Genomic DNA, 22,034 nt, shown 5'->3' with positions numbered 1-22,034 from the left:
CTCTTTCCACTGCATTGCTGCATATATCCCTAAAGTCAGGCCGTACAGCTTGGTGTCAGACTCAGTCCTGATCCCCACAAAGTGGATGGCACAAGTTCATCCATGTCAGACTCTGACCCTGACAGGGTCACAGCAGCTTTACACCATAAACTGTGGATGTATATGTATACAGACAAAAATGTATCTTTATAATTATCTGTTTTTACACAAGTGAGAGCTTCAGGAAGAAAAAACCAGGTAACTGTTGACAGGCAAAAGCACAGTCACAAAGGGCTCCTGTCTCCTCCTTTCCCCTCCTTTCCCACTCCCAGAAAGGGCGATAAGAAATGCCCTAATATTTACCTCATGCACTTGCCATTTAAATAGGAAATCTAATCGTCAAAGTCTGACATTTTCTTTCTTCTAAATTAATATAATGGAGGGCGTAAGGGGTAATAAATGTGCTTACTCCAGGGTGAGCAATCTATGGAACGGGTGTATGCTTTAAAAATTTAAACGGACTTTTTCCATCCTGCCTCGGTGGGACAGTTATGCACATACACCCATCCTTCTAGACAAAAGAAAACAGAAAACAATTTTTAATTCACATAGGAAGGGAGGGATCTGGCCAAACAGGCAGTGTGTCCTTGGCTTCTCTACAAAATGAAATATTTCACACCACCTGTTTTAATTGAAACAAAATTATGAATCTACCCCATGCCATTGCATATTAATGGAAACTTCAGGAAAGGGGAGGTGGGCACATGAATATGTCCACTCATACAAACAACTCTTCTTTGATACATGAAAGGAACTCCCTTCTCCAACAGCTGCCAGGTTTTGTACAGCAGGCAGGGGACTGGTGAAGGCCTGGCTCCTCTTTAAATCTCCCTATCAACTGCCTGTGCTGCCCTGTTTCTGTTCCAGATCCAGAAGGCCCCAGCTGCCCCTCACTCACAAGTGGTTGCATGAGAAAGTCAGAAAAGAATTTATCTCGCACCAATGCCTGCCCAGTTACCCCACCAGACCTCTGCCTGCCCCATGAACCAGCATTCCCAGTGTCCAGCGCTGTAGGCAGCGGAACTGCTAGGAAGTGCAATAAGTGGAGCTGCTGAAGGGATGTGTTATTCAGCACAAGGGTAGTTGCTCACCATTTCAAGTTTCTATGCCAGGAACTGTACCATGCTTTATGAATCACAGGCAGAATCTTGGTCACTCAGGTTTAAAACACAGACATTCTAACAAAGCCCACACAACTAACCCCTCACCATGCATTTGAACTGTTTCCTAGTCTGCACTGTGCATGAATGCTAAGCAGAGGACTGACCTGAACAGCACTCATAACAGAAACCATTATAAAGTGAGGGTAAAAAAGCAGTAGTTAAAAATTGAGAGAACTGAAAACTGTTCTTCTGGTACCTGTGTCAACACTGAGGTGCCCTGCTGGCTTTCCTCCAGCTCCTGGAGAAATACATTTCCCATTGCTTTGCTTGTGCCATTTCTGCTAAACTTTAAAGAAGAAATCATCTGCTAGACTCAGAAAAAGTGATCTGTGTACTGTAAAGTACGTCTACTAATATTTCATCAGTCCCAAGCTGGAGGGTTAAAATGGTTGCTGAATACAAGTTAGTTTGCACAGTTTATTTTTTAAATTTCTTAAGAAGCAGTTTGGTTGCTTGAACTTTTCAGGAAGTGATTATTCAACTCTATGTGCTGAACTCATTTTAAGAAAATCTAAGTGTTTGTCTGGCTGAAATAACTTGTAAATGAACTAATTTTTTTTCCTCTGTCTTTTTTTGTTGTACTTCAGGCATTGTAGGCACTAGCAATTATATTAGTTCTAGTGTGGGAAAATATTATAATTGAGATCTGGTAAGTTATTTGCAGACTTCAAGTTTTTCTTTACACTGTGCTGACATTTAGTACAGCCCCGGTGAGGAAAACAATGCTGCCATTCATAGCTCTAGACGTAGATTTCAATCGACTTAAGCGGGCATAATGAAACTTGGTCATTCACCGGTTACCCATATTGTGTTCTCAAATTTTCTCTCAGCAAAAGTATAATGACTCAGTATTGTATGGTTGCATAGACAAGGGCTCAGAACAAGAGACACTAGTTTTGTCTGACGGTGTGAGAAAGTTGTGAAGGGATCTTTTCTTCCAGATGGTGTTAAATTCAGCTGCCTTTTTAACATTGGCCTTGCACAGCAATCTGCTGTTCTCTTTTCACAAAGAATAAGCTCCAGTCCCTGCTAATTAACATGCACACTCACGCAACCTGCAACTACCTTCCAACTGTTTTACAATGCACTGGTATGCTAAATAAACTTGATCCGGTCTCCTCCAGTGCTAGAAGTAGCTTGGAGAGAACTGGGCACTGAAATTTCAGCTTTCTGTGTTTGGGTTTGGTTTTTCATCCCATTACATAAAGCTTTTCCTTTGCTTGATAGACGGACTTTTTTCTCCTACAAGATTTGAGGGAACAACACTTAACAGGTAGGTAATCCTAGGGAAGGATTACCTTTCCTAGTTACTTGCTGCATGAGCCTCCTAAAGCATAAAAATGAGGGCCTGCTACCACATTTCCATACGCTGTCTTTTCCGAAGTTAGAAGTTTACTGTGTAGGAGAAAAGGTGCAGAGAAATGAAGGAGTGAAGGAGTAGGAGTAGTAATATTAATAATAGCAATAATAGCCAGCGATATTTTATTGATTGATAGTCACGTGACATTAATAAGGTACAAAACAATTTAAGATGACAATGGCCAACACGCGATTATAATGCTGCTATTTTTCTCTGATGTTTTCCTTCACAAATTTACACTGAAGACCAAGACGCAAGCAACAGCTTAAGTAAATTGACACTATTCATGCCTAAGTAAACAATGGGTTTCCCCAGAAAACAGCTTATCGCCTTAATTGAAGCTCGTTGAGAAAGAAAGCCGCGCACTTTGTCATGTAAATGTTAATTTAGTAGACAATGGCTCTAGGTAAACAGCACCCCTAGACAAGCAGTAAATGAGGGGCGGGCATTTTGCGGTGAAAGGCTGATGGCTCAAACACGGTTCCGACGTAAATAAACACAGCTCCCCTCGCCGGGCGCTGCAGCAGTAAAACTTTGGCACATGTAGCGCAGCCAAAACGGAGGTTTAACCTCAAAAGAGCCTGGCCGGGGTCCCGGTCGGCACTGCCGGCAACCACCGGGCGGGAACCTCTGGCCGAAACTAAGGTTGCTTTAACAGCTACAGTGAGGATGGGGTAACTTTTGAGGCAAAATTCTTTGGTTTAGCTACAGAGTACGCCTGCTGCATCCTTCTTACAGTGCAGTGTGTGGCGTGAAGGTGAATATTCCCACTGTAAGCCCCAAACCAATACGTTTTATAAGCAGTTCAACAACAAAGTGAAAATACAAAAGAAAATTCAATAACTATTAAAAGCGGCGTGCAGAGGTTTGCCCCAGACGGATGGAGACCACTGAGCCCCATTCCCTTATCGCTGATCTTGTTTTAATCTGCCGTGGAGAATGTTCGGTTACTAACACAGTATCGTATTCCAGCGTGCCTCTGGGAAGACGTTTAGGTCAAGTCCAAAGGAAATACGTTACCCCGAGCAATTAATCCTTCTCGATTTCGCTGCGAGAGGCGCCTAAGCCGCCATAATTATAAAGATAAAAACAGAGGACTCTTGCAGGGGCATCCCGACACGCCTGCCCTGGCCTTCCCTTCCTCCATCGGGACCAAAATCCGCGTCCCTCCGCGCCCTCCGCGGGAGAAGGGTGCAAGTTCCGCCCCGGCTCAAGTTCCGCCCTTCTCTCGCGGAAGGCGTGTTCTGCAGCCCCGTCCCCTCGTCCAGCATTTCTGGGATGGCAGCGGGTGGGAAATGCTCTCGCGGGTGCTGGCGATGGGCTCCCCCGGCCCCGGCCCCCGCCGGGCTGTCTGTCACCGGCCGCCCGGGCACGGCGCTGCCATTTGCCCTGAGCGTGGGAATGGGAGCGCCCAGCTGTTCACATCTCCTGCACGTCGTTTAACGGAATCAATTAGGCAAGACAGACCCTCCGCTTCTCCATCCCCTCCCCTCCACCCTTCCCCCTCCCCCCCCCCCCCCCCCCCCCCCCCGTGTTTTTGTCAGGTCTGTATACGTCCTAATTATTTCGGTATGGGATGCCAGAGCTGTTTCCCGGATAGATCTGATCATCCTTAAACAAAAAGAGAGGAGGCGCACACGTGGGTTTTGGAGTAAATGTCACTTTCATTTCCAATGCTAGGCGCAGAGCAAGGCACAGAACATTTTTTAACACTTTGACAGGGGGGAGGCGATCTCGTCTGCATCATGTCTTTCTGCTTCAGTAGCTTCCTCAAGGAAACCCTCACGAAACAGAGAAGCATCTATGCTCTCGTTTTGAATAGAGGAAAAAAAAAATCGGCCATTATTTTTTTCCCCCCATCTTTGTCCAGCTCCGCCGCGTTCTAAGTAGATATAAATTATTAAGCTTGTCTGCACTTCGGTGTAAACTTTTTCTGAAAGACGGCGTTCATATAATTTGAAAGTAACCTCGATGCCTTGACTCAGATGCACACAGACAGGTTTTGAGTTGGTTTGTTGCTTTTCTGTTTTGGTTTCTTTTTTTCCTCAGTTCAGTAGTCAGCTCTGCGTTATCAGCACCACCATCTTCATCATCAGCAGCAACCACCTTTATTTTTTAGGCCATTTCATTGCAATGAATCACTTCGCAAAATGAAACTCAGCATTAGGTTTCTAATAGAAAAAGAAATCACGTATATCCTCTTAGTCCGGTTGAACGTTGACTGTTCTGGGTTTCTATTTATTTATTCAACAGCAATATTTGCACATACATTGTTTACCATCAGTACCATATTCTCTCTGAAGCGGGTAGATATCCATTCTGTGCCATGCGACAGCTTCATATTTTGGAATAAATATGCCATTTAAGTTCCTCCAGTCTCATCTTCAGCTGTAAAAATGTTAGATTCAATAAGCATTCCTGACTCATCTCGATTATTACTGTCTCTCGCAGCAGTCTTTCATTTTCACATGCTGTACGATGATCTTGAAGGAGTTTTTACTTTCGGTTATCTAGCTTTATGAAGACCAAAACACTCATACAGCTAGATAACCAAAGATAACAACTCGCTTCCCTCAAAGCTTTTTTAAATTTTTTTTTTTTTTTTTTTAGTCCTTGCTACAATCCAGATTCTTTCTGGCAAACATGTTGTTTCCTCCAAGAGCACTAGTGCTGCTTTAAAATGTCATCCTTTTATGTAAGTATGTCTGTATGTATGTGCAGCTAATAACTTCCAAAAGCGATTTCTTGCCTTCAAAGTTTATTCTGAACTTTTTGTTTCAGCCAGTAATTTCCGGGAGGGATAGCCAACAATTCGTCTGTCAATACCAGAAAATAAAAACCAGCTAATATGTTGAGTCAAGTTGCGTTAGGAGAGAGGAGCATCCATCCTTTTACAGGCCCCTATTTGCATTGTAAATCGCTTCGTTTTCACGAAAGACTCCTTAGCTTCTATGAAGATGTAAAGCCTTCTGCAATTTCCAGCGCAGTATAAGGAGGAAGAAGAAAGGGGGGAAAAATCCATTTCAGTAGGATGTAACAACATGACTCGAGGATGCGGCTCCTGATCCCTTAGATTATGCACGACATAGACCTCTTTGCGAAATGGTGGCAGCTTGATTGCAAATATCTTGCCTGCGTGTGTATTTTTGGGGGGGGGGGGGGGGGGGGGGGGGGAGCAAGAGGCGGGTGAGGGTGTAGATTCTCGCTTTCTCGGAGCTCCTAGAGCTTGGGGAGAAGAAGACGGCGGTCTTGCCGGCTGCTGCTGCCCCCGGTCTGAAAGGAGAAAAGGGTCATCGCTGGAGGGTTTCAGTGCCAAAATGCGGGCCAGCCCGGCAAGGTCAGAGGTCTTGGACCGCGGGAGATCAAGGTAATGATGATGTCATGAGAAACCTCAAGTACACACGGCTATTGATATGCATGAGCCACCAGCGGCCGGCGCCGGGACCGAGTCCGGTCTCGCCTCCAGCAGCGCCACCTCCGCCGCCCTGACGAGGGGGATCCACTCGCCGCCGTTACCTTCCTCCTCCTCTGCAGCACAGACCGCTCTAACATCCAGAGGCCGGGAGGGAGGACGCTCTCCCGGGGGCCGGGAAGCAGCCTGTCCGATCCCAGGGAGCGCTGCTGCGCTCCTCTTCGGGCAGCCCCCGCTGGCGCGGAGAGATGCCGCGGCGGGGAGCGGGGCCTTGCGCTTGGAGGCCGGGAGGGGGGCTGCGCAGTGAGTCGATGTGTAATTACCCTGACAATTTGCTCTGTCGTTGTGCATCTATGAGGTTTTTTTTTGGTTGGTTAGTTGCTTTGGGGGTAGAAGGGGTGTGGATTTTCATTTCCTCTTAACTTCACATCTCTGTCGTGGTTCGCACCTATCGTGATTCGCAGGTATTTACAGCGGGACTGTCGTGCGAGGCGTTTTCCTCTGCCTGTCTGTGCGAGAAGCTGCGAGCAGCAGGCTCAGCGTATTCTGTAGCATCTATACCCTCTCGCCGCCCTTCTTCCCACCCCCACTCCCTCCCAGCCTGTGTGTATCTGTGTCTGTATTAGAATGCAACACAGGTGAACATTGCAGCAGTATTTATCTACGACCATGCATCATCTGACGAAATGCCTTAGTAAAAACGCTGATTTATCGATTATTTTTATTAACCTCGTACTAAGAAAAACTGCATGCTGGTGTTACTCATGGAACCAATGGAGGCAAGTCTTTCTAAATTGTTAGGATGTGTTATGCACAGTATTAGGATTTCAGTCTCTCAGCTCCTCCTCCCCCCACCCCTGCCCGCTAAAAGAACATTATACTTTGAATTATTTAACAATATGATTTGTACAGAATTTTTTTAAGTCTAAAGAGCAAACATTAAAGGTCTCTCGAGTACGTGTGATAAAATGAACCTTCTCACTGCGATCTACCATTAATTTGGTAGAATTAAATTAATAAATTAATAAATGCACTTCAACAGCTCTTGTGTGCTGTGTTCAGTATGAGATACACACCAAAAAATTAAGCACAGGCAGACTATGGACTGCTCAGAACTCCTAAAGAAATACCAAGTTAAAATTCATGCTGCTACTCCTCTTCTAAGGTGCAAAATAAAACACGACATGTCCACGTACAATCACAGTTCACAGGCCACACTGCATTTAAATACATTTGTTAGTCAATTAACCTGTGCTTACATGCATTGCTATTTTTAGGTGGATTTTTTTTTAATGCAAGGGGTTACACTGAAGTTGTTGATGCTCTGTATCGGCTACAGAGCTTGCTTGTATGATAAATCTTATATCCCCTTGCGTGTACACAGGGGAGCCATACATACATGTGTCAGTCTAGGTGCATGTGTCTATGTGTTTGTGCTAAAATATATATGCAGGTGTATGTGGTTACACTGTAAAATAACAACTGTATCAACAAGCCCATTTTTATTGCAATTAGGAAAGCGTGAAAATGGGGAAACAATCCCATTTGTCAGACACGGCCCAAAATTAATACTGCCACCAAGAAGTAGCACATAGACATTGCTAATCTGCTAATTGCTAAATCTGAATCCAGCAGGGATATTTCTAATTTATTTGTGTTTTCAGATTCTAAGACTTTGAAGCTGAGCACTTCTGGTTTAAACAGGTATTATATATCCTGGCATAGACTGCTTTTTTACCACCAGTGCTTTTTACCTAATTGATCCAATTGTGCCAGCATTCTTGGCACAAAATGGTTAGAATTTTTATAATGCTCATTATGACTTACTGAGCTTCTTCATTACCTCTTGGGCTGTTCAGGCACAATGGGGGCAACTGAGTAAGATATCTCATGCAACCAGAGGCACATGATCACTGTGATATTATATAAATTTCTAATGGCTTTATGTGAGTTTTTCTGAATTGGCAGATAGGGGAAAGATTTTTTTTTATGGCAATAGCTAGGGGCAGTATTGTTGGTGATCAAGCATGTGTTGCACGGACAGGCTTGTCAGCTTATGCATTGAATTCTTTCAGTCAGAGGCATGAAATTACAAGTGATCATGTATGTGTGTGTGTGCATCTATGCTCATACGGGTACATATGTAGATATAAAAGAGCATATGTACATATGTGTATATATAATACATATTAACACAGATGCATATGTACATGGTAAGTGCATGCATGTCACCAGCTGTCACACTACCAGATTTAGAGTTAAATGCAAAGTACCTTATTGCAAATTGGCATTTTTTCAAAGACACAAGGCATATCTCTAAAACACCAAGCTGTCTTCTCACAGCCACCTCACGTATGAATTAACTTGGGAAGTAACTGCAATACGCCTGACATATTTTGTTGATTAATCGTTGGAGCTTAAACACATCAAAAGAGGCAATGCAATGGTTATGACCTAGCTGTTCATTAGCCTTATTACCAATTACATTTTCTAGCTCTCAGACATCTAGAGCTTTAAAATCATCGTAAGTTGTTTAAGTATTTGCCTATTCTGAATACAAAAATATATGCAGCAGTTGTAAAGCACTTTTCTAAAAGTGCAGTGTTGCCTAGCACGTGGAAAGTTTAAGCAATGCACAGTTCTGAAAATTCTGCCCAAAACATCACCTGAATTGTCAAAAGCAGCTGTTAACACTGCTTGCTCTCTTCCAGTTTACATAATTGTATAAAACTTACTTATTCCAAAGTCACTGTAGAAAAACCTGCCTATTGGAAGTTATGGAATACAAACACTGACTTTTTACTTCTAGATCCCTAATAAATTCCTGCTAATGGCCTGTAGATCGTCATGCTTATTTTCTAATCTTTTTATAGGGCTCCAGATGGCTGTGACGTAAAGAAGAAATATCCTGCATAGATTTCTTAAGAGCAAGCCGCCTCCACTGACTTTAAAGAGGAATGCTTATGATTCTCTAATCATTGCAATCAGACCTCCATCCTATCTCCAGCATCCCCACCTTCTTTGGGAAGACACACAGGAACACCACTTAAGCTGCCGTGATGTATATAAGAGGGGCGTAGTGTTACATAAATTCCCTTTTCGTACTAAATTATGACAAAATTAATGTAGAGGTAAACAGTACAGCATGCCAGTACAGTCCAAGCCATTTTCCCCGGCAGAGCAGCATCCCTTTTCTCCTATCCAGGTAAGTCACTCGACTGTCTCGCCTTCCAATGAAGGTTCCTCATCATTCCTTTGTGACCACAATTTCATTTTACAGGCAACTGAAGGTTATACTTCTCTTACATTGAACATCGAGTATGCAAAGGGATATCTACTACAAATCCGAATTCATAAATAAGAAAAGAAAGTGTATCAAGGATTCAAAGTCACAGAAAAAATAAAACCCACAAAGAGTCAGTGATTACACATGGAAACCGTGTGCCGTTAAAGGACATGTATTCTGTAGGTAATATATATAATACCTTCTGACTTTTATTAAACAAACAAACAAGCAAAAAATTACCGTTTCTTGTTGCAATTGTCACTACCTGTGGTCTGTCTGCGTTGTTTAAACCTGAAAAATAGGCCCCCAAAAAGCAAAGGATCATAATTTAAACACTTCCAATGTTTGATTCTTGTTCCGGAAAGATATGTGAATGGATAAACCTATGTGTTTAGAGGGCGCTGAGTATATTGACTTTGGGGATTATTAGACAAATCATTAAAATGCTTGACCCTAGATTAAAGGGGGAAAAAGCTAGCCACATTTCCTGCAGATGATTTAGGATGACATAAAATAGATATGAGTGATATCCTCCTGTATCTGCAGGGTTAAAGACGGCTATCAATGTTTACAGGAAATAATATGAATAATATATTTTTTTAAACTGCATCATTATTTCTGGATAATTACACTTAAAAATAAAAGGCTAAAAATATTATTTGGGGCTGCTGAACGGAAGGGACAAAAACTATAGAGGCAGATCTGGGATTTGTATAATATAAGATACCTGTTACGTAACGAAGGTTGGAGGCTCCACCTAGCCTTCAGTTCAAAACATGCAAAACATATTAAACCAGCCTTTCCCCGCCAGATTTCCCATATGTTCCTGACCAATGATGTCCTGAAACTGGAATTACCGGGAAGGCATAGTCTCTATTTACAGCTCTGCGAGTTTATCAAGGGCCGCGGGGGTAAATAAATACAACGTAAGTTGCTGGTTTTCATTGCATTATATTGATCACAACAGCCTCAGCTAAAAAAAAAAAAAAAAAAAAAAATTTCCCAGGCAGCAACAGTGTTCTTAGATGCTACGATGAGGCAGTTTCACCCGTTCAACGGACACGAGTGGACCGAGGTTGTCGAAGGATGCCATTGCTTTGATGGAAAGGATAGAGGGATGCAGGGGGGCACCCCCGGGCCAGGGTGAGCGGTCGGGCCGCACTTCACTGGCCCTCCCCCAACTCCATTGAAACTGTCCTGTCCCCGATACTCCCTTGCCAGGTGCGTTCCTGTGCTGAGCAGAGCCATTTTGACAGGGATGCATTTTGGAGAACCCGAGAAGTGATGGTTGCTTGCTCCGAGTGACCCACTACCTGGGAGGCAGCGGATGGACTAACTGCTGCGAACAATCCCTTGAACCCTGACCAGCTGCAATTTATTCCTACGACTTCTCTTCTTCCCCCTCCCCCCTTGTTTTTTTTTTTTTTTTTTTTCACTTCCCCCTTTCCTCTCCCAATCCCCCGCCACTTTGTGGGGATTTTTTGTTTGTTTTTGTGGTTTGTTAACTGCTATACTTCAATCCCGTGAGTGTTTGTTCCTGTGCCTGCACACCTTCCGAGGGTACCCAGGCACTGCAAACCAAATTCACAGCTCAGCATCTGCTGGCAGTCTGATAGATAATGAACATTTCCCGCAACTAAATACAGCCCCACGACCAACAGGTTTAGCATCAGACACATAAAATCGGCTCACCGGCGTAAGCCGCTGTGTCCACTAATAAACCCTGCCTTGTTAATCAAATGTCCCTCGCCGGGAGCTAGAGGAAGCCGACAGAGCTATGCCGAGCGACTCGCTCCGACTACCCGGGGAGAGCCGGCCTCATCGCGGGCTCACAGGCAGGTGGGAAACGTCCATCTGCTCGGGGTTCAGCTTCCCCAAATTTTGCAGGGAATTCAGGATACCCACATACATACACAAACACTGAGGTACTTACTTTTCTTCGCCTTAATCGGGAAAGATTTTGCCCCACATGTAGGGGGTGAATTGAACCTCTGGCGGCAAACAAAGATTCCCACGGCCAAGCCCCCTCGGAGCAGAAAAAGCTCTTTCAGGTCTCCAGAAATTCACGTCTTTCCCCTCGCCATTCCTATTTAACAGTGCCACGTAGCTCCACGGTGTTGTTCTTGCTCCAACGGCTCAAAAATAGTTAAAAATCTTCCATCCGTGAAAATGGGAGAGAAACCAAGAAAGTTGGCTTGGCTTTGCCATTATTTTTTTCTTTTTCCACACTGTTTCCTACGCCCCGGAGTAGAAAGTGAACTGTTGTATGTGAGGCTCTGCAAGTTTTTTGGAGGGGTTGGCCAAGGTCTAGTCCAGCCCTCTCTGTTAAGAAGGACGTGCTCTGAAATTCAACAAATTTCCCCAACGCTTTTGTTGCTGATGAACTGAAGCCCTATTGTTCATCCATTGCCACGGTCTTTTTCAGTTCCTACTATACGTTATGCATTGCCAGAGATAATGAATTTGCACCAAAACTTTTCATAGTCCCGTTCTGACAGACGGAACAAATTAGAAATGTCTTGTGTAAAGAAGAGCAGTGGCTACTTTTTCCGGGAGAAGAAGGGAAGCCCGCATTTCTTTGGAAACTTTAAAAAAAAAAAAAAAAAAAGGTCGAGTTTCCTTAGGTGTTTTCCTCCACTTAACTTCTGAGGAAGAGTTTCATCTGAGTCTTGATTTTGGGAAGCACTGGTATTTCGTGCAATTTTTGTCCAAACCAAGCAGCTGGCCAACAGCAGGTAAAAAAAGAGAGAAAGAAAGAAAGAAAGGGAAGGGAAGGGGAAGGGGAAGGGGAAGGGGAAGGGGAAGGGGAAGGGGAAGGGGAAGGGGAAGGGGAAGGGAAAGGGAAGGGAAAGGGGAAGGGAAAGGAAGGGGAAGGGGAAGGGGAAGGGAAGGGGAGGGATTAGGAAAAATCATGGTGTTAACAAAAACACTCTTCCCATTCCCGCTGTCAGGTGAACTTGTAGCGTGACCTCTCGTCACTGGAAGGAGGATGCCCCAAAGCGCTGCCGGTTCCTTCTGTCCCCTCTCATCCATCTCTCCGCGTTTAAAACCAGCATGAAAACACCCGTGAAAGCCCCGGCTAGGTTTTAGGGTGCGGGGGCTGGCGGGAAGGAGTTTGGGTTAGCGCCGGAACGGGAGGTGTGCAGGGAGGGGTGGAGGGAGAGATGGAGGAGGGATAGAGGGAGGTGTGCAGGGCGAGGAGGCGGCATGATGGCGCGCCCCTGCTCTTGCCCGTCTGGGGGGCGTGTGGGGTGTGCCCGAGGGGGGCCGATGTCGTGTCGGCCCCCCACTCCGAGTCGGCTACACACGGCTTCTCGCGTGGGCAGTTTTCAAGGAGGGGAGGAGGCTGCGAGGGGTTTGGGGCGGGCGAGAGGAGGGGCCACTCGCAGAAATTAATAAATATATACGTACACATATATACACCCTACAGATGCCTCCACACAGACACACGTAGTGTCTGTGTATGCATGCGTAGGTATCCATCCATATATATATAGACGGATGGGGGACACACGCCTGTTATCATATACGTATATGCATGTATATGACAACAGGCGTGTGTCCCCACGGAGCTTGGCTCCAGGGAGAGGGAAGGCGCTCCACTGTTCCCAGGCGCAGATTTCCGCGGGGAGAGCCCCGCAGCAGCCCCGAGCAGACGGGCATCCCCTACCGGTACAGCCGCCAGAGACCCGGAGGACAAAGAGACCTCTGTGAGGATCCAAACGCCAGCCCTCAGGGAATCGAGGGAATTTAGCAAGAGTCCCTGGCTGCACGTACCAAAAAAAAAAAAAAAAAAAAAAAAAAAAAAAAAAAAAAAAAAAAAAAAAAAAATTATGAGTCGACACCGCCCCCCCGGTCAGAAACACACTCACGTTTCCGGTTCTTGGAGAGGGCATGTCATTTTAGTTGAGATGCTTGAAGGGAGAAGCAGTGCGTGAGTATGCGGCGTGCAGCCCAAGGAACGGCTGTTCACAGAGGTACTCTGGAACAGCTCATAGAAGGCTGATAAAAGCATATATAATGTCAGCAGAAAAGGAGAGAAACTTTGGTGCTAACAGAGAACACTCCTCGCTTCTAAGCCACCGGCTGTATCTCATCCTGCCGCCTCGCCGTCTAAAGTTCCCCGGGATGTGAAAGTTCTCCCAAACGTCACGACACACCGCAGCCTCCAAAAGGAGAGGGGGAAGGGAAAGAGGAGGACAAAACGCTCTAACCTACTGCCCGCTAGTACTGTATCTGTCGCTCACCGAATTCTCCCTCACACCGCGTCTCCTCCCGGTGGAGGAAGGGGGCATCACTGCAAAGCCGTGAGAGCGACTTGGACTTTCAGACCAGACCGGCGGCAGTTGCGACCCGAGATGAGGGCCACCCTACTCCTCCGGCCGCTCGCCTAGCCTCCCCTCACTTCCTCTGTCCGAGCCCCGTACCCGCGATGCGCTACGGAGCAGCGCCCGGATGGACGCTGCACCCTCAGTGGCTCAACGATCCTCTGTCATGCAATGTTTTGGGGAGGGAGGGGGAAATTTTCTTATTATGTTTTTAAATTGGTTGGAAGCTTCTATTTTCCACTCGTCTCCTGATGAAAAGAAGCAGCAAATAGCGTCCAAATAATAACAACAACAACAATAATATATATATATATATATAAGGAACAAAAAATGGGAAGAAAACAGATAGAAAAAGGCTGGACGGAGTCGGCGGCGCTGCGGTGAGGTGCGCTTTCTTTTGGAGTCAAGCATTGGGCTGGGCAGCGCTGCTGCTACTGCCAGAGCTTATTTCATGGGATAGAGCGCGGGCGGAAGCCTGCGCGCCCGCAGGACAGAGCGGAGCACCCACGCGGCTGTGCCCTCACCCCGCGTCCCCCCATCCCCGCTTCACGTTCAAGGTTTAGCGGAGAGGTCGCGTCTATTGACGTCAGCTGAAGGCATTCTGCACGTCCATCTACACTTACACACATTAAAGAAATTAGGGCATTAAAAAAAAGAAGAAGAAGAAGAAGAAGAAGAAAAGAATATTCAAATCCCCCTCCCTGCTCGGAGAAGAGATCGAGGATTCGAAGCAATCATCCCTATTTTCGGAAGATCCTAATTAGCGGAAATTAGCGGGGCCTCCCCTTTTCTTCCAAATATCATCATCATCAACAAAACAAACATCCCCGAAATGACTGATCGGGGCCGGGCTGTGGCGCGTAGAAGAGCCCGTCTGGGCGCGGGCGGCTGCGGTGTGTGAGCCGGGATCCACCGTTGCGCCATTCTCCTCCTCCTGCTCCTGTTGGCTCCAGCGTGTGTTACTTTTAATACTGATGCATATGTAAAGGTATATTTGCATTGTTTTTAATTTACTGAAAGTTGAAGCCTATCACTTTTCCTTCGCTCCCTCCTTTCTGTCTCTTTAAATATACTTGTCTTTTTTCACCCCCCTCTCCTATTCCCCCGGTTTTGGTGAGACTCTGCAGTGTACGTGTCTTTTTACCTAGTTGCCTCCATGCTTCTATTCTATATAAGATTACAGATTATGTACAGTGCTAGTTTTATAAATCAAGGTGCACAAGATGTTTATTGGACATTAAAAAGACAGGAGGATCTTATTATCCTGCTCGGATATCACACTGCTAGCTGGAAACTGGAAGTTTGATTATCTAATTAACTTTAAATTAAGAAAACGAAATTTTAGAAATCACCAACACACCCCTCCCCTTCCGCCCCGTTTTAAGGTATAAGGCAATATAGATAAAGCGTGTAATGGGGACTGCTTAAATGGATTTAAAACATTTCATTGCTGTTTTACAGCCTATAAATGCACTTATATCTGCCTTTATTTCAGGAATGGTTTATTTCAAAATATTTTTCTTAAAATGTGCAAAGCCAGGTACGGAGAGCTTTCCCCGAGGGAGACATTTTGTAATTTCTGTCATAGGTACTCATTATTAAATGTATTACATATCGTTTTTAACAAGTACATATTTGAATCCATGTACCTAATTATTTATAGAAAAAGTGTTATTTTAGATTATTTTTTAAAATACTGCTTGTAGCCTTACACTTGCTTTATCTGAAAATCCATAGGCCTTGAATTATATGACAAACACTATTACTACATTTCAGTTTACCTTAATGGGTAATGATAAGAAAGAAGAGTAGTTTCAATATTAAAACCAGAAGATTACTCTGTTTTTTATACTCCACGAGTGTTATGTCTCTAAATGAATAACGTTATTCCACAAAAAAAAAAAAAAAAAAAAAAAAAAGCGCCCGTGCATAATATTTTTTTCTTTTACAAAAGCTCATGTGCATGCGTAGATAATTACACTATGAATGACTTACCTGAATGGACATATCGGGCAAGAGTTAGCCCTCCCCAAAGACTGTTACGCATGTATTTTTTAAATAAAGAGTGGAGTGTCTCTTACTCAGTGCCCGTTTCACCACAAGTATATTTTAATTCCTTGTCATTTCTTACGTTATTTCCAGCGCTACTTCTCGCTCCAGTTTTACAAGCCCTACACTGATATGTCATCCAGTAAAAAATAGTCAGGTGTCTACCCGTAAAACGTGTAAAAAATAATACTCTCCGAAAACGGAAATCGACACGGTCATCCCTCAGATTAGCTCTTACCTTACCACATACAGCAGCAATCCATCAAGAAAGTACCATTTCTACACATTTTTACCAATAGTGGGTGCCGGGGACTGCCGGCCCGCGGACGCAATTCACCCCCCGCCCACCTCCTTCTTTTAATGAGCGCACGTGCAGCTGTCGCTCCCTCGCGGACCTCCATTAGCGTGTGCAGGGAGGCAGGCAAAAGTGAGCGTGAGTCTTTCCGTCTTTCCGTCTCCGCAGCGCATTCCGCATCATCCCCCACACCCCACGGTGGCTTACCCCGCGCCTCGCTGCAGCCCCGACGGGACGGGCGTAGCCGCCGCCTCCGCCCCTGGAGCACCCCCCGGCGGGATGCCGGGGGTCCGCCTCGCAGCATCCCTCCCCCACCTCTCCCCTCCTCGCCCCGCGTTACTGCACAGCGGCCCCGCTAATCACAACAGTCGCTTTTGTATAAGCCCCGGGGGTAGAGGGGTAGCAGCACACCACTCCCCCGCCCTGCCTGCGCGGCTGCCTGTGCCACGGGCAGCGTGGGGAGAGCTACTTTTCCCCCCACATCCCAGACACTTGACACTTGAACATGACGGGTGGAATAGGAACAATAAATACAGCCCCCGCCCTCCCTCAGCCCCCCGCGCACCCATTACCTAATACCGGTCTAATATCGGATTTACCGCTAAAAACAGGCCTATGTTCCGCTGCGCATCTGCACGGATCATCCAAGGTGATCCAAATGTCACCAAAGTTGGCGATTTCTCGGATTCTCGTCCAAGGATAGATAAACAAATGAATTCATAACAGCATTAACGATGCCCAGATTTGGGGTGGTCGCTGCGGCCACGGGGATGAGACAGAGTGCTGGGTTATAAATAATAAATGTCTAAAATAAATCCATTTCTCCATCTTCTCATTCATTTTCCCCCATCATCGGTTTTTTTTTCTCCCACCAATGCTTTTAACACCTATCCTCCTATAAACCCAGTACTCAGCATTTTACACTTAAATATTCTCCCTCATCTCTTCATCCCTGTCTTCTTATACTATATATAAATAATCCGAACTCCATATTGCCCTACATGTAAGAATTATTTTTTAGAAAAGTGGAGGTGCAGGTACTGTGGGTATAGTGGAAGGTCTTTGTTTTCTCTTTTTCTTTTCTCTTTTTCTTTTCTCGTTCCTTTTCTCTTTCTCTTTACTTTTTGGTTTCCCCGCAACACTTAAATATTGAAATGAAAAAATGTAGAATTTCAAACAGATAATATTTGGTGAAATACTGGAAGTTTGGCATGACAATCTATTTTTTTTTTTCCGTAAGAGAAAAAACTGAATTTAGAATTTTCTCTCTGCATATGTGGGGAAAAAAAAAAAAAAAAATCGAATTCCTTACACAAAAGCTTCCAGTGCATACCCACCCTCACTGTGTACCTCCGTTGGAAATAATAATAATAAAAATCCAATGCCCATTTTTTGTGGTTAAGGACATCTCTCATTATTAGAGGTACAAAGGCAGAAATCAAGAGGAGCAGCGGAAGTGGGTGTGGAAATTGCAATTCCTTCGTCCAGACTTGATATAATCACTAAATATTGGGGTTTTCAGAGGCTGAAGTACAGCAAATTCTTCGTTAGGGGTGTTTTGGCGAGAATGCAGAATGCCAACTTCAGTATCCCAGCCCGGGATGACCGGCCAGAGCAACTGAGTCTCCGTGCACGGCACGGTTTTGACTTTCAGCACAGGCTGAAAAGGAATGAACCAAATTTTCGCTATGTCATTTCTGCTCTTTTAATTTAGTGTCCGGTTTATACCTAAGCGTAAAATAACTCATCGGAAAGACAAGGTTTGAAATTCACGGTTATCTCGCTGTTTCCCATGAATACTGTCTCTTGCAGTGCAGAGAACTTGATTTTTTTTTTGGGGGGGGGGGGGGATTTTTTTTATTTGCCTTTTTCATGTCCTTGTTATGTTTTGCTTTGATTTTAAATTCAGTCTGCAGGTGCGAAGTTTATGTTTACCTCCCTCCCCACCCCGTTTGCAATGCCTGGGCAGGCCGGATCTCACTTCTCAGTGGGGAGAAAAGGCAGGAAGGAGGCGGGAGGACATCCAGTTCCTCCGTGCGGTCGGTCCCGCCCAGTGCCCGGGGCTGCCCGGCCCGGCTGCCCCGAACCCCGCGCCCCTCATCCGCCTCGGCAGCGGGGGAACAGCGCCACCTCCCGGTGCCCGCCCGCGGGCAGGACCCGCACCGTGTGCGGATCCCGCCGTCTCACGTCTCCTCCCAGTGCCTTCCTAATGATACCCTTGGCCATCGCATATGGGCTCTGCTCCACCAAAAAAAAAAAAAAAAACCAAACAAAAACCAAAACCAAACCAAACCCTAAAGTGGTACGAAAAAAAAATTAGAGAGATACCCAGCGGGAACAAGGATGCTCTGCAGGTAGAGCACCCCTCCGGTGACAGGCAGTGCTGCCTGTCAGAGTGCTCTCAGCTTTCCGCCCCGTCTCTACTCCTCGTCCCCAGAGAGGGTGGGGTGTGTAACTGTCGCCCCCTTCTCCTCCCCACACCTCGCTTCGCGTGCTATTTGTTGGGATCAAAATACGGTGTCGGTCTGCGGGTGCCTGTTTGAAGAGAAGTCGGGCTTACGAAACGCAGGGGGCGGAGGAGGAAAGCTGCAATATCTCAGGGAACGGCAATATTATTCCTCCCTGCAGAATGGCCGTCCGTTCTTTACTGAATTTGTACCGGTGCTGCGTGGAAAGACCTTTTTCTCGGAAGCTCTTGTTAGCTGATCATAGCAGGCTTTTGCCTTCCCTCGATTCTCCCTTCCTCTTTTTAATAAAAGTAATGAAAATGGAAGGTTTGATGTTAAAGAAATGCAATTTTTACGAGAGGGAATAGCGGTGAAGAGCTCTAAACACAGTAGGCTCTCAGGAAGAAGACGCACTCCCGAGAAGTTAGAGGTTGTGTTTGATTGGATTAACCGTCCCTTCTTTTTGAGTTTTCTTTTTTTTTTGGTCTCTTTTCGATTTTGGTAGTTCATTAGCTGAACTTTCTCCAAGACAGTGTGCTTCTATAATTGACTTCCTACATCTCCTCTTAGGAATTTGTGGTTGTCTCGTATCTTAACAGGCTGTGGACAGATAGAAAAGTAACCCGCGTATCTCTCGTAGGACGTTTTTTCTGCACCTCCAGGAAATGATTTCTTCGACAAAAAAAAATATAAGAACATGATGTGGGGTGGGTTTTTTTTGTTTTCGTTTTGTTTTTGTTTTTTGGTTTTGTTTTTTTCTTTTTTTTCCCAGTGGGCTCGTATATAAAACATTTAAATTTAAAAGCAGCGTCGCTGCTAAATGCAGTTGCAAAATCACGCGCGACGTACCTTCCCCGCGGGTGTTTTAGCTGCCGTACCGACAGGTACCAGCGATGCACACGGAGGAAAACACACAAAACTCGGGTACATCTCCCACGTAGTAAAACCCAAGTGTAAATTTCTCCGCCCGTCAACAGGATAACTATTTCGAGTTGTTTTTCTTAGCATTAAGGACCTTCTCAGCCAAAGGACCCAGTAGATTATCTGAGCGCCGCTTTCAACTGGAGCGGTGGAAAAATAAGGATTAAAAGCAACGACAGAACCGACGGGCTCCGGAGGTTCTCGGGAAGAAGGCGTGGTGGCGGCCTTTGTCTGTTGGTCCTTCTGGGAAGGATGTTGTCCTTCTGTTCTGGTACCACCCGGAACTGCGATGACTATTCTGACACTAAAACGACTGTTCTCGCTCATTTTTGCCCTGTACAACATATCGCCGTCTTCGTCCCACCCCCTTTCTGGGGGCACCGCATCTCCCCACTGTGCCGCTCCGTGCAGAGGTACGGACGGACAGTGCTGATGGCGCCGGTTCCCACGCTGCCGGAGCACCCTCCCCCGGAGCCGGGACAGCAGCACCCTCATTAAGACCTCGCAGTTTGGATGCTTATATGCCTGTTGACAAAACCTTTCAGAGCTCTCCCAGCGCATTCCCCGAACTGAGCATCGGGAGGAGGGCTTGTCGGGCAACCCATCCCACCCTCGGGACATCGACCAGGGCAGACACGCAGAGCCCCTTGCCCTGACAGCCCGCTTCCACTCCTGTTTTCTTCTCCATCTTTTCAGTAGCAACAGGGGAATCTAGAAACTGAGCTAGGGTGGTGTCAGACCGCTGTTCAGCTCCCACGCTGCGGGACCGGGGAGGTCTGGCGGGGAAGCACGGTTTTAAAGAGTGATGGAAGGCTGTCACCTCACCTCCCTCCACTCTTACTGGACCTCAGATCCCCTCTTTCACATCCCCAAGAGGACGCTGGGCAGGAGAAGACAGACCTATACACAAACCTGTATATTGTCCCCTGGCGCAGGGTGTGCCCCATCCTTTTCCAGTACAGACTGTCACAGTCACAGTCACAACCCAAACAATTACAGGAACCACCAGTGCCCACCACCTGGTTCCCACACCACTGATTTTGATTTCATCCCGAGGGGCACTCGACGGCCTGCCCCCGCTCCCTAATCCTTCATGCCTGTGCGGAGCGGTGCGGTGCGATGCTCAGGGCGCAGACAGCGCGGTGCGGATATGCCACGGACCCCTGCACGTGTGTATGTTTAACGAGCCCATGGGTGAAGCCACATCAGCTGATCAGGTTTGAAATCCAATAGCTTCCCTTCACGTGAATAAGTTTTATCACCGACGGTAAGAAATTAGGGGGCAGGAGGATGTTTAAGAAAAAAGGGGTGCGGCGGTAAAATTTCTTCGCCCGGAAGAGACGCCTTGCTGGATCGTCCTCCTCTTTCCGTTTGGCCTGGACCCCAACTTTCTCCCTCGCCCGTTATTTCAGAAGGCAGAGACGGGAAGGTCAGAGAGGGGACAGGGAACGGCGGGGTTTTCCCGCCTCTCCCCCGATCCCGGACACACTTTTCCCACCTCGTGGTGAAATAGCACGGACAGACTGCTCCGACCTCCCCCCATATCCCTCTCTGGGGACTCCCCATTCCGGTACTCACGGCGCTGCCTCCTCAGCCGCCTGCCGAGCACCATTATTCGCAGGGACGCCGAGAGAGGCTTCTCCAGCCCACCCCCGCTCGGACGGGCGGGAAGAAGCGACGGGGGGGAAGGAGGGGCCGGTTGCTGTTGGAGAGAGGGCGGCGGCCACGGGTGCTGCCCCACACCGGACTGCGACGTGGCTCACTCCTCCCCTTCGCTCCGGTATTTCCCACCCACTTACCTCCGCTGCTCCCGCCTCAAGACAGACAGCCGTCGGGAACGGGGACACGTCTTTCGAGGGGGCCTTCCTTCAGAAGCCCTGCCAGGCAAGGCGAGGACTCGGAGCTTAGCCTATGGGCCCCAGGGGTACTCGAGACTGGGGCCAAGAGGAGGAGAAGGGTGTCCGGGACTGCTCGCGTCCCACGCCGATAGTGAGGCGGCCGGGGCTCGGGTGCGCTGGTGGCTGGGGTGGGCATGGCCCTCCCCGCGCCACGCATCGCCCCCCGCGCCAGCCCTGGCTGTCGTTATTAACAGTACTGTTCCTACTGATGCTGATGGTAAATTTAAGAGGCCTCTGCAAACGGAGGCCGGCGGCGGGGCTGGAGGGGACAGAGGGCATGGGGAAGAGTCTTCTCGGGCAGGGTGAGCTCTGCTGGAGGGAAGCCCCCCAGGAGGATAGTGGACCCGGGAAGAATGCTGAGCGTCTTTGCTAAAGCGACAGCGGTGCCCGGCACTCTCGGTTATCGGGAGCCAATGAGAGGCAGCTGCCCCTCTCCGCCACATCGGTGTCCGAATGTTTGGGGCCGGAGCATCTCGACTCGGACCCCCTCGAAACTTTCACTGCTGCAGATATACCGATGGCCCTTGTAATTCCTTGGCTGGACCTTTATCTGGCCATATTCTCCCAAAGCTTTACCGAAAATTGTTGGCATCTGTACCCGGCGGGTACGTCCCCACAGTTGTGACTCCGACATCCGTCACGACTTGCGCGCCATTTGCCAAGATGGCATAATTATAAGCCTTCTTCCCTCTGTAATACAAATGACGACAAAATATTATTTGCCATACAGCTATTTGGAGCAGAGTGCATCAACCAGACTGTGGTTTCTGTGGGGTTATGCAAGTTTTGTTAAACAGAGTGAAAGTAAGCTAACAGTGGTATTTGTCAACACATTT

The 22,034-nt window shown here is 46.8% G+C and overlaps 1 protein-coding gene across 5 annotated transcripts in view; it reads right to left on the bottom strand.

Annotated features, from left to right (window-relative positions):
* TMEM161B (transmembrane protein 161B) overlaps positions 1-21,185 on the bottom strand; it is a 180,016-nt gene extending 158,831 nt beyond the window's left edge. The window contains exons 1-3 of one of the 5 annotated variants that reach the window (XM_032096223.1): positions 21,100-21,185; positions 11,194-11,981; positions 9,501-9,551 (exon numbers count right to left, since the gene is read on the bottom strand). The gene's annotated coding sequence lies outside the window, so the exon portion shown is untranslated. Of the gene's footprint in view, positions 1-9,500; positions 9,552-11,193; positions 12,049-20,878; positions 20,974-21,099 lie in introns of those variants that run through there. The other 4 variants (XM_032096219.1, XM_032096222.1, XM_032096224.1 and 1 more) reach the window with 4 other exon arrangements.
* Between the last annotated feature and the right edge of the window lie 849 nt (positions 21,186-22,034).

Source organism: Corvus moneduloides, chromosome Z (assembly GCF_009650955.1).
Source record: "Corvus moneduloides isolate bCorMon1 chromosome Z, bCorMon1.pri, whole genome shotgun sequence".
In the NCBI taxonomy this organism is placed as follows: Eukaryota; Metazoa; Chordata; class Aves; order Passeriformes; family Corvidae; genus Corvus; species Corvus moneduloides.
Note: the sequence above shows the minus strand (reverse complement) of the source record. Positions and strands in the feature narration are given on the sequence as shown.